Source organism: Pseudophryne corroboree, chromosome 2, assembly GCF_028390025.1.
Source record: "Pseudophryne corroboree isolate aPseCor3 chromosome 2, aPseCor3.hap2, whole genome shotgun sequence".
NCBI lineage: Eukaryota > Metazoa > Chordata > Amphibia > Anura > Myobatrachidae > Pseudophryne > Pseudophryne corroboree.
Genome location: NC_086445.1, coordinates 344,912,401 through 344,925,787, shown reverse-complemented (window position 1 = coordinate 344,925,787; position 13,387 = coordinate 344,912,401). Strand labels below are relative to the sequence as shown.

Genomic DNA, 13,387 nt, shown 5'->3' with positions numbered 1-13,387 from the left:
AACTGAAGCCAGTTCTTTCTGGAAGAAAATCGACAGGGACGAAATTTGAACCTTAATGGACCCTAATTTTAGGCCCATAGACAGTCCTGTTTGCAGGAAATGCAGGAAACGACCCAGTTGAAATTCCTCTGTAGGGGCCTTCCTGGCCTCGCACCACGCAACATATTTACGCCAAATACGGTGATAATGCTGTATGGTTACATCCTTCCTGGCTTTGATCAGGGTAGGGATGACTTCATCCGGAATGCCTTTTTCCTTTAGGATCCGGCGTTCAACCGCCATGCCGTCAAACGCAGCCGCGGTAAGTCTTGGAACAGACAGGGTCCCTGCTGGAGAAGGTCCTTTCTTAGAGGTAGAGGCCACGGGTCCTCTGTGAGCATCTCTTGAAGTTCCGGGTACCAAGTCCTTCTTGGCCAATCCGGAGCCACGAGTATAGTCCTTACTCCTCTCCTTCTTATGATTCTCAGTACCTTGGGTATGAGAGGCAGAGGAGGGAACACATACACTGACTGGTACACCCACGGTGTTACCAGAGCGTCCACAGCTATTGCCTGAGGGTCCCTTGACCTGGCGCAATACCTGTCTAGTTTTTTGTTGAGGCGGGACGCCATCATGTCCACCTTTGGTTTTTCCCAACGGTTCACAATCATGTGGAAGACTTCTGGGTGAAGTCCCCACTCCCCCGGGTGGAGGTCGTGTCTGCTGAGGAAGTCTGCTTCCCAGTTGTCCACTCCCGGAATGAACACTGCTGACAGTGCTATCACATGATTTTCCGCCCAGCGGAGAATCCTTGCAACTTCTGTCATTGCCCTCCTGCTTCTCGTGCCGCCCTGTCTGTTTACGTGGGCGACTGCCGTGATGTTGCCTGACTGGATCAGCACCGGCTGACCTTGAAGCAGAGGTCTTGCTAGGCTTAGAGCATTGTAGATGGCCCTTAGCTCCAGGATATTTATGTGAAGTAATGTCTCCAGGCTTGACCACAAGCCCTGGAAATTTCTTCCCTGTGTGACTGCTCCCCAGCCTCTCAGGCTGGCATCCGTGGTCACCAGGACCCAGTCCTTAATGCCGAATCTGCGGCCCTCTAGAAGATGAGCACTCTGCAACCACCACAGGAGAGACACCCTTGTCCTTGGTGACAAGATTATCCGCTGATGCATCTGAAGATGCGACCCGGACCATTTGTCTAGCAGATCCCACTGGAAGGTTCTTGCGTGGAATCTGCCGAATGGGATTGCTTCGTAAGAAGCCACCATCTTTCCCAGGACCCTTGTGCATTGATGCACTGAGACTTGGCCTGGTTTTAGGAGATTTCTGACTAGTTCGGATAACTCCCTGGCTTTCTCCTCCGGGAGAAACACCTTTTTCTGGACTGTGTCCAGGATCATCCCTAGGAATAGAAGTCGTGTCGTCGGGATCAGCTGTGATTTTGGAATATTGAGAATCCAACCGTGCTGGCGCAGCACTATCTGAGATAGTGCTACCCCGACTTCCAACTGTTCCCTGGATCTTGCCCTTATCAGGAGATCGTCCAAGTAAGGGATAACTAAAACTCCCTTCCTTCGAAGGAGTATCATCATTTCGGCCATTACCTTGGTAAAGACCCGGGGTGCCGTGGACAATCCAAACGGCAGCGTCTGAAACTGATAGTGACAGTTCTGTACCACAAACCTGAGGTACCCTTGGTGAGAAGGGTAAATTGGGACATGTAGGTAAGCATCTTTGATGTCCAGAGACACCATATAGTCCCCTTCTTCCAGGTTTGCAATCACTGCTCTGAGTGACTCCATCTTGAATTTGAACCTTTGTATGTAAGTGTTCAAGGATTTTAGGTTTAAAATTGGTCTCACCGAGCCGTCCGGCTTCGGTACCACAAATAGTGTGGAATAGTACCCCTTTCCCTGTTGTAGGAGGGGTACCTTGATTATCACCTGCTGGGAATACAGCTTGTGAATGGCTTCCAATACTGCCTCCCTGTCTGAGGGAGACGTCGGTAAAGCAGACTTTAGAAAACGGCGAGGGGGAGACGTCTCGAATTCCAATTTGTACCCCTGAGATACCACTTGAAGGATCCAGGGGTCCACTTGCGAGTGGGCCCACTGCGCACTGAACTTCTTGAGACGGGCCCCCACCGTGCCTGAGTCCGCTTGTAAAGCCCCAGTGTCATGCTGAGGACTTTGCGGAGGCGGGAGAGGGCTTTTGTTCCTGGGAACTGGCTGTTTGTTGCAGCCTTTTCCCTCTCCCTCTGCCACGGGGCAGAAATGAGGCGCCTTTTGCCCGCTTGCCCTTATGGGGCCGAAAGGACTGCGCCTGATAATACGGCGTCTTCTTAGGTTGAGAAGCTACCTGGGATAAAAATGTGGATTTTCCAGCAGTTGCCGTGGCTACCAGGTCTGATAGACCTACCCCAAATAACTCCTCCCCCTTATAAGGCAATACTTCCATGTGCCTTTTAGAATCCGCATCGCCTGACCACTGCCGCGTCCATAAACCTCTTCTTGCAGAAATGGACAGCGCGCTAACTCTTGATGCCAGTCGGCAAATATCCCTCTGTGCATCACGCATATATAGAAATGCATTCTTCAAATGCTCTATAGTCAGTAATATACTGTCCCTATCTAGGGTATCAATATTTTCAGTCAGGGAATCCGACCACGCCAGGCCCGCACTGCACATCCAGGCTGAGGCGATTGCTGGTCGCAGTATAACACCCGTGTGAGAGTATATACATTTTAGGATATTCTCCCGCTTTCTATCGGCAGGTTCCTTTAGGGCGGCCGTATCAGGAGAGGGTAGTGCTACCTGTTTAGACAAGCGTGTGAGCGCTTTATCCACCCTAGGGGGTGTTTCCCAACGTGCCCTATCCTCTGGCAGGAAAGGGTACGATGCCAATAACCTTTTAGGAATTATCAGTTTTTTATCAGGGGAAACCCACGCCTCATCACACACTTCATTTAATTCCTCGGATACAGGAAAAACTACAGGCAGTTTTTTCTCACCAAACATAATACCCTTTTTAGTGGTACTTGTATTATCAGAGATATGCAATACATTTTTCATTGCTTCAATCATGTAACGTGTGGCCCTAGTGGAAGTCACGTATGTCTCCTCATCATCGACACTGGAGTCAGTATCCGTGTCTGTGTCTGCCATTTGAGGTAACGGGCGTTTTAAAGCCCCTGATGGCGTTTGAGACCCCTGGACAGGCACAAGCTGAGTAGCCGGCTGTCTCATGTCGTCAACTGTCTGTCGTAAAGAGCTGACACTATCACGCAATTCCTTCCATAAGCTCATCCACTCAGGTGTCGACTCCCTAGGGGGTGACAACTGTATAATAGGCAATTGCTCCGCCTCCATCTCATTTTCCTCCTCAAACATGTCGACACAATCGTACCGACACACCGCACACACACAGGGAATGCTCTGATAGAGGACAGGACCCCACTAGCCCTTTGGGGAGACAGAGGGAGAGTATGCCAGCACACACCAGAGCGCTATATATAGACAGGAATACCACTATAAAATGTGCTTTTCCCTTTATAGCTGCTGTTAGTATCAAAACTGCGCCAAATTAGTGCCCCCCTCTCTTTTTTACCCTTTTCTGTAGTGCAGGACTGCAGGGGAGAGTCAGGGAGACGTCCTTCCAGCGGAGCTGTGATGGAAAATGGCGCCCGTGTGCTGAGGAGATAGGCTCCGCCCCCTTCTCAGCGGCCTTTTCTCCCGCTTTTTAGGTGAGTTCTGGCAGGGGTTAAAATACATCCATATAGCCCTGGGGGTTATATGTTGTGTATTTATGCCAGCCAAGGTGTTTTACATTGCTGCTCAGGGCGCCCCCCCCTAGCACCCTGCACCCTCAGTGACCGGAGTGTGAAGTGTGCCTGAGTAACAATGGCGCACAGCTGCAGTGCTGTGCGCTACCTTGTTGAAGACTGATGTCTTCTACCGCCGATTTTTCCGGACCTCTTCTTGCTTCTGGCTCTGTAAGGGGGCCGGCGGCGCGGCTCGACCGAGCTCCGAGGCTGGGCCTGTGTTCGGTCCCTCTGGAGCTAATGGTGTCCAGTAGCCTAAGAAGCCCAATCCACTCTGCACTTCAGGTGAGTTCGCTTCTTCTCCCCTTAGTCCCTCGATGCAGTGAGCCTGTTGCCAGCAGGTCTCACTGAAAATAAAAAACCTAAACTTAAACTTTCACTAAGAAGCTCAGGAGAGCCCCTAGTGTGCACCCTTCTCGGCCGGGCACAAAAATCTAACTGAGGCTTGGAGGAGGGTCATAGGGGGAGGAGCCAGTGCACACCAGGTAGTCCTAAAGCTTTTACTTTTGTGCCCAGTCTCCTGCGGAGCCGCTATTCCCCATGGTCCTTACGGAGTTCCCAGCATCCACTAGGACGTCAGAGAAATATATATATATATATATATATATAATATATTTTTTTTTTTTTTTTATAATGAATGGTATATACGGTAGACTACTGTTTGTTTCAGAACTAATAACAAACTAATTTCCACTAATAGTTTTGTTAAGTCATTATTCATGTGATCTGTGCTCATAATACAAGAATCTTATTCCCTATATTGTTGGCATAGCAATTAAGACAAGCTCACTGCAGAGGTTCTGCAGTCGACTGCTCCCACTATTACAAAGTGACTCTTTGGAACTGCAGTGAAGGATTTTGTTTAAAGCGGAAAGCATTTATAATAGAGTTTAACCTGAAAGAGAGAGAGAGAGAGAGAGTGTGTGTGTGTATGTGTGTATATATATATATATATATATATATATATATATACACACACACACATATATTTATACACACACACACACACACACACACACACACATATATATGTGTATATAACCTGTTTATATTAACATACACACACACTGCTCTGTTTGTATAAACATATATACACGTACACACATCTAAAATACATAGTGTCTCACTAATAAAAGCTGCTCTGGTTTATGTCCTGAATTCCATACCTTCAACATTTTATTTCCAAAGGATCCTGCTCTGTCAAGTAGCAATCATGGCTGCACAAGTATACTGTCATGCACTGGAGGCCTAGCCTGCCTTGACAGACTACAGGAAGGACAATACTTGACTTATTTTTAAATACGTCCTTTGCTACAGAAATGCCAATTTCAAAAAAACCTTCCTTATATCACGCCATGACTGGCAGAAAGCTAGAAAGTTAGGAGCTAAAAGCAACATAGCAGTGCTTTCAAAACAAAAATCTGTTCTCATTAATTTATTCTGCTGGCTGTGTGTTCTCATTAATATTGTATGAACATAGCATAATTGCAGTAAGTTTATTACCATAGCTAATCCACTTACAACCCAGAAGATAAAAATATAGAAATGCCATAATAAGAGAACCTGTAGCCCACCAGTCTTTATTTTATAGCTACAGTTCAAAGTACGTGATGTAATAAAAAGCAACACAACATTGCTAGGTTGTGACCTACAGGCGCTGTATTGAGCATCTGCATTTTTATTTTCATTATCTAGAAAGGAAAATGTAAATCATCCTTTGCAATTCTGCAACTAAATTGATTGCAACATCTAATCATCTTCTCATGTCAATACTGTAATATATAACTGCAAAGCATAAGGTGTTTTTATATGTTGCTTAGACCCACAAAGTACCATAAATTGAAAGGTAAACGTGCAGAGCAAAACATAGCAGAACATTTGTTAGGAAGCCATCTGTTATTCCTAGTTTATAGATCTGGCTGTTTGCCCTAGTCTTTGCACTATAAGGCTAATCCTGACTCGTGTAAGCAACATTCTGTATGCAGCAGACTGCAGCAAACTGTTATTACATTCAGGGACACTAACAAATCCTCTTACCTTTCACAGCACTTGATATGCCGCTACACAGTCCATACACAGCTCCATCAAATGCAGCAGCAGCATCTCTATCACTACACTAAGGTATTATCTGCAGCAAATACTGTATTGTCCCTATCTTTTTTGGCACGCTCGGAGATGCCTTGCCCTTCCAGGGGATTTTCCCATCAGATGATGAAGCAGAGAGAGATGGTTTATACGGTGTTGCTGGAAAATTGCAGCCCTTTCTTCTAATCCCTCCCAGCACACAGGAACCAATAAGATGCCAGTTGCTGCTCCCTGGCTTCTCTTCACTGGCTCTGTGATTGTGAGTGACACTGCAATACAGCAGAACTACAGTGCAAAAACAACAGAGCATCCATACTGATGAAAATGGAATTTCCTTTACAGAATGTCAGCGTCACCCATATCAGGATCAAATGATAGCATCCGCATCACTCCACTGCAGGGGTAGGCCACCTTCAGCATTCCAGCTGCTGCAAAAATACAAGTCCCACAATCCTCAGTGGCTGCTTGAAGGTGATAAGACCTGTAACTCAGCAACAGCTGCAGTGAAATTGTTGCCTGTCTGGATCCTGCCGAGTAAACAAGAGTGCTTTCTGCACCGCAACTTGAAATGCAGATCATTAATGACAGTCTTCTCATATATTTTGCAGTGACAATGCTGGTTATATGCTTACTGCATTCCAATTAATACATTTGTTGCAGCCATGTTTTGTTGTTGTTGATTAACCATCTGTCATAAAAAATCATCAATAAGAACTCCCTTAAAGGACTGGACTAAGATTCAATGGGAGGCGATCACGAGACCACCTGTCGGGATCCCGGCGGTCACAATGCCGATGCCGGAATCCCGACAGACAGTGAAATGCCGCTGCCAGAATACTGGCGCCACAGGCTTTTTTCCCTCTATGGGTGTCCACGACACCCACAGAGGGAGAATATAACCTGTGAAGAGCGCAGTGAGCCACTGTGCCCGCAGCATGGCGAGTGCAGCGAGTCCGCAAGGGGCTTTCTAGCGCTTGCCCTGCTGCCGGCATACTGGTGGCCGGGATCCCGATGTCAGGATCATGACAGGCAGGACACCGGCCACTGGTGAAACATATGTATTCCAATTCAATGGCCACGTCATTTTCAGCATTAAAACACCAGCAGTAACACCGCAAATCTAGGCAACGCATAAATGCCGACTTGAATACAGTTATTTTAATAGTCACGTTTAACTATCATGATCACATCTAATGCTGTTCGCATTCTCCACATAGCATGGTATGCTTAGACGTGTAGTTCATCAAAACGGTGTCAGAGAATTCCTTAGGATAGTGACAGTAGTGACACTCCTATCGTGAAGTACAGCTGAATTGTGTCATTCTCCCAAATCGTTTTTTAAAACCTTTCCCACACCACATTGGTACATTTACGTCCAAGGGTATACTATAAACGGTATGACTGTAAAACTAATGCCTAATACAACCAACCAGAACCAGTAAACCCCCAATAAAGAACTTCACCCATGCAGCTATTCTCACACATGTCCCTTCTTTCCAATTGTGTATAACTTCAGTGACAAGCCCTGGTGGGAGTAACATTATTACAATATCTTTAGAATGTAAGCTCTCACGAGCAGGGTCCTCTTCCCTCATGCGCTTTTACGTCTCTTATAAACTGATCTTCTTTTCAATACTCCCTTCGGTTTCTACCATTCTACTTATTTCAGTGCTGTTTACTGACGCAGCTATGTTTATATACCGTGTACTTGTCCTATATTGTATTGAACTTTAAGTCACTGTCTTCATGTTTAGCTTATTTGTTTACTCTGTATTTGGGCGCTGCAGATCGCCATATAAATAAAGGATAATAATAATAATAATAATAACTGCAACTGAAGGGTCTTTATTCCAGTTTTTATACCAGAAAGCAGATGGTGGGGAGAGTTACAACTACAGTATATGGTAACTCTGATTGATGGAAGTCCAGCAGTGCATAATGACAGCTGTAAGATAAATATTCAGCGGTTACCGCTTGTGGTTGTCATTAAACACTGCAGGACTCCACCAATATAGTCCCTGCAATGTCGCAGACTATCTGCAGCCCCTGCTTCTGCTACAAACACTGGAAGAGATGCAGGCAGTGGCGCAGAGAGAAGAGGGGAGCGGGTACAGATTACCCGGGCATGCCAGGGGGGGGCCTATCCAGAGCACACTAGCAGCCTTTTTTTTTAAAATAAAAATCAGCGGGCGGGTGGCCGAATGGTAGGTCGGGCCCCCCGCGTGGTGGTGGTGGTGGGGTATGTGTGTGTCACCTGGCCGTGACTTCCAGTCACTGCTTAGGTCTCGTGAGATGATGATATCATTGCGAGTCTCCCTCTCAGCAGCTGGCTCCGGATGAGCAGCATCTTCAGCATCAGCAGGTTCTGGGGGACAAGCGGGGACTGGGAGGAGAAGTGCAGGCATGCAGCTGGCTGGGCGTTTGTTATAAGTCTTGTGGCACAGCATTAGTTGGAAGAAACAGAAGCATGGCTGGTCAGCTCGTCGGGAGTGGCATTGTGAACTGAGAACTGTCTGACTGAGTTTCGTGACAAAGACACAGCACTGTGGTGCTGCAGCCTGCAGGCAGCTGCTGAAAATGTATAAATTCTATAATCATGCATCCATACTAATATATTACTATTAATATTTCTCAGCTTGTTAAAAGGTCTACCAGGATCAGCATGCATAATAGGTTATTACGTATTCTATCATTTTCATAATGTTTGCACATAATCAGATTTCCAGAATGGTTTGTTGTCATCAGTAAATTCACATCCCCTATGTGTGTAAGGTTCCATTAATGTGCAAAACGTTAAACAAATTAGCAGCCTATACTGGTGTCACTGCTAAGCCTCCCATATTAGACAATCCACAAGCTTCCATCAAATAAACATTCTACTTGCTCTCCTAGAGGAAAGAACATTTGAGCTGTGTATAGCTTGTATCAGTCATGAAAGTGTGGACACATGGAGACAGTGGGGGTCATTCAGATCTGATCGCTGAGGTGCGTTTTTGCACAGTTGGCGATCAGGCCCTAACTGTGCATGCGTATATGCACCGCAATGCGCACGTGCGTCAGACAACAACAACGGGCATCGCCGGTCAGCGACGGGATGGTGCGAAAAATCTGATCGCACGGGCGTTCGCAAGGCGATTGACAGGAAGAGGCGTTAGTGGGTGGCAACTGAGCGTTTACAGGGAGTGTCCGGAAAAACGCAGGCGTGCCCAAGTGTTTTCAGGAAGGGTGTCTGACATCAGCTACGATTCTATCGCACTGGAGATGTAAGTGCTGGGCTGCGCAGAGACTGCACACACTGGATTTTCACAGCTCGGCATACACATAGGAACGCACACTCGCACTGCGAATATACACTCCCCCTGGAGACAGCGACTATCTGAACGCAGGACAGCAAAAATAGCAGCCCAGCGATCAGATCTGAATGATGCCCAGTGTGTTCTGCAGCTGGCAATGTTATATGTGTGAACATTTTCATCACATTACTATGTATCTATATTTATAGCTATATATAGAGAGAGATATATAGTGGGTGAGATGTATATAGGTAAAGAGAGATCGGTATCTGTATATACACGCATATCTATATAGATAGGATGGTATCAGGATTCCGTCACTTGGGTTGAAGGTGGTCAGAATACAGACAGTGACATCCCGACAAGCGCAATCCTGACACCTGTTAGGTAAGTATTTTAACCCTATCCCCCAACCCTAACTCTCCCTAGCCGAAGCCTGACCCTAAAACTCCCCCTCCCCACAGTCTAACCCCAACCCTCCCCGATGGTATTTATATATTATTTACACAAGAAATGTATAAAATAAAGTTGTTGCACTTTAATTTTTGTCAGTTTCATTATAACACATAAAGACATCCAGCTAACAATGCAGCTTTTATGGGACTGTCCCTCCATCCTAATAGTGAACACTTTTGTCCCAGCTGCTGACACCAGTGAAATATATTTACAGTATATGTACGGAATGTGTAGTAAACAGGCAGGGCCATCACTAGGGGTATGCAAGCGGTGACGCAGCACAGACTGGAGGCCTGGGGGCAGCAACGTTGCAGACCTTTGTTCCCTGCATCTGGCTAGTAGGGTACCTGGAACAAAACCTTGTGGCCAGTATTGCTGCTGCAATGCCAGCTGGAGCATCCGCCACACACCCTGCACACTGCTCGGAGCATCCTTAGGCTGTTCCAGTTAGTGCCTTGCTGCTCTGGTCATGGTGCTCTTGCCCACCCATCCACCTCCTGGGGTACAGTTTTATGATGATATGCACTCAAAGGGAGGGAGCAGTGGCGACACAGAGCTAGGGACAGATGTGTTCTCATACAACTGGCACAAGTGAACTGTGCCAAACACTAGTATTTTTTTCGCCTGAATGGGCATCTTAATCTCAATGCAACAAATTTGATACACAAGACTGCACAGATTAATGTGTCTTATTTATTTATTACCAGTTATTTATATAGCACACACATATTCTGCAGCGCTTTACAGAGAGTATTTGGCCATTCACATCAGACCCTGCACCAGTGGAGCTTACAACCTATATTCCCTATCACATGTGCACTCACACACATTCACGCTAGGGTTATTTTTTTATTGGGATCCAATTAACCTACCAGTATATTTTTGGATTGTGGGAGGAAACTGGAGTACCCGGAGGAAACCCACGCAAGTACGGGGAGAATATACAAACTCCACACAGTTAGAACCATGGTGGGAATCGAAGCCATGACCTCAGTGCTGTGAGGCAGTAATGCTAACCATTACACCATCCATTAACTATAATCTATTATACTCTGTAACTATCTTTTTTGTAACCGTAAGCTCTGAAGTATTCTTATTCTTGAAATTAAAACCTAATTTCTCATTCTGATTTCTGTGTTCTTATGCCTACGCCTTGCGAGGTCCCCGTTACTGAATTTTTAAAGTGTATTCTGGTAAAGCGCAACCGAAGAGACACTGTGGGCGTGGCATCGCCCAGTAAAACTCTTGGAGGTGGCAGATACAGTGTCGGAAGTAACCCGTAAGTCACTGGCGGCAATTCTCAGATTGACGTATCTGGAGAATTGGCCGGTGAGTTGCACACACATCCCAACTTGCACTGAGCTTCTTTTTCGCCCAAATGTGCATCTTACTACAGATTTAGATTTAGTCGCACACAGATATACAAGTGCCTCATAGCCTATTAATCAGTGCTGTCTTGTGAAACGGTTTTGTCGCATTGCACTGCAATTAAGACGCACATTCATGCGAAAAAGATGCTCAGAGCAAGTTGGGATCTGAGAAAGGATGTTTGGTGTGACTGCAGCAATAGTGTATGAAGACACATCTGTAACCAATTAATATCAACAAACTACACTTACTAGTTTTGTTCTGCTCAGCCTGGCCATTGCACCAATAAAATTGTGGGCATCTCAGTGAAAAGCTAGCCGGTCCATGGGCACTATTGTGTGTCCTTCATTAAAGTAAAGATTTGCTGAGATGTACAATAAAAAGACTTCATGAATAGGCAATCTTCGCACTCTGGCTTTTGCTTATATATTTTCCTACCACTTAGTTGCCACTTAGTTGGGCAAAAGCTGTAACCCAAAGGTAGCCCTCCTATGCTGCATATTACATTGATTATAACTTAGGTGGGTATTTCTTATTTGTCTCCAGTGGGGCTTATTTTGCATATACAATGGGACCCTCCATTAAGTGTGAATAGTGCACATAATTGCCCACATATGAACAGCAATCCTTGTTGTATAGTACATTTCACTTGAAAGATGTCATTCATTTTTATTAAAGTGACCATGCTGAACATCTATTATTATTAGAACCTGACATTACAGTAACTGTAGTTATACTAAAAAATAAATAAATAAAAATCACACTAGCTGGCTCTGAGCTGCTAGTGGTACTTCCAAAGAGCTAGTGACTGCCATTAAAAGGATTTGTATTGCTTAAGTGTCCCATCTGGAAAATATCCTACAAGGTAGATAGCCTAAAAGCATTACAAACTGCTCCAGCAATGCTATCAAGTAAAATGCACAATATATCTACCCCTTTTAAGGTGTTTTGTTGACATTTATTTTGCATAGCCCAAAGCACCTTGTACCAGAGACACAAGCAGTAGTTTCCTAATGGCCACACATAACCCTTTTTAATAAAACAATCCTTAATGCACAAAGAATAATAATGAAAAATAATGCTCCTAAGTATAGACAAAGGGATGGAACTGTACTGTACGCATATATAAATAAAGGAAAATTACAGCTGTGTTTATGTGGGGTGTGTAGCTTTCCCAATATGACAGGTTGGTTGCTAAAGAGTTTTTCCCACATTAACCAGAACACAATTTTACTATTTTGTGGAATTTGAATAATAAGTTTGATTATAAAATTGAACTACCGTATATACTCGAGTATAAGCCGAGTTTTTCAGCACATTTTTTGTGCTGAAAAAGCCCCCCCTCGGCTTATACTCGAGTGATGCTCCAGGACCACAATCAAAAGTTCCTGCTTCCGGTTGAGCGGCCAGTGCCGGCATCAAGGGGGTGCTGGGGCCACAACTGTCCCGGGCCCGGCCTCTCTGACAGCGAGTGGAGGGCCCGGGTCGCATGCCACCCGCCAGCGGTGTATTGGGCTGGAGTCTTGCTGGACAGGACCCCTTTCTTATTAGTAGCCACGGCCCGTTCTCAGTGACATCACCGCAGCCGCACTTTACATGCACAGATCGGGAAAGGCTGAGCTGTGTAACTTTGAAGCTGTGTGTGTTAGCGGTAACGGCGGTGAGGTCCGGCCGGGTGACTGTTCAGCAAGTGAGATACGCGCTGCACTGCCGCCGCTGCTGCTCTTGCTGAACAGTCACCCGGCCGGACCTCACCACCGTTGCCGCTAACACACACAGCTTCAAAGTTACACAGCTCAGCCTTTCCCGATCTGTGCATGTAAAGTGCGGCTGCGGAGAGCATCAACAGTGCAGTATCTCATGGCCCAGCTGCTTAACTTCCTAGTGACGGCTGATAGCTCTGCAGGACAGCAGCACCAATAGTCGTTCCTCCCTCCCAGCTGGCCTGAATGACAGCAGCTGCAGCCAAACAGCCGCCCCAAATACAGCCCCTCTCACTTTTTGATGGCTGATGGCGGAACCATCCAATCAGTGGCTGGCACCGCTGAGGCTGAACAACCACTAGAAGTAAAAAGAACGTCCTCCCGACTCCCGGATGTTAGGACCATGCTGAGTGTCGTTTGGGATCCTGTGCTGTGTTTCAGGTACCACCAGTTTATCTATGCAATTTGGTAGTGTCCTGAATAATGTACAAGCAGCAAAGAGCTGATGTGCCCTGGCCGGGGGCTGCTGGCATGTATGTTAGACCCCTCCATGCCTGGGGAGTGGGCGGCAAGTTACTCCTCATACAGGGCTGCAATTATACATGTGTATGTAGTGTTGTATCAGATGCTGGAGCCGCCAAATACTGTATACATGCAGTTACATGTGTGTGTGTGC

The 13,387-nt window shown here is 46.1% G+C and overlaps 1 protein-coding gene across 17 annotated transcripts in view; it reads right to left on the bottom strand.

Moving 5' to 3' along the window:
* MBNL2 (muscleblind like splicing regulator 2) overlaps window positions 1-13,387 on the bottom strand; it is a 363,660-nt gene that overhangs the window by 208,389 nt on the left and 141,884 nt on the right. The window contains exon 1 of one of the 17 annotated variants that reach the window (XM_063953036.1): window positions 5,844-6,084. The exons of the other annotated variants lie outside the window; for them this stretch is intronic. The gene's annotated coding sequence lies outside the window, so the exon portion shown is untranslated. Of the gene's footprint in view, window positions 1-5,843; window positions 6,085-13,387 lie in introns of those variants that run through there. 17 annotated transcript variants of the gene reach the window in all.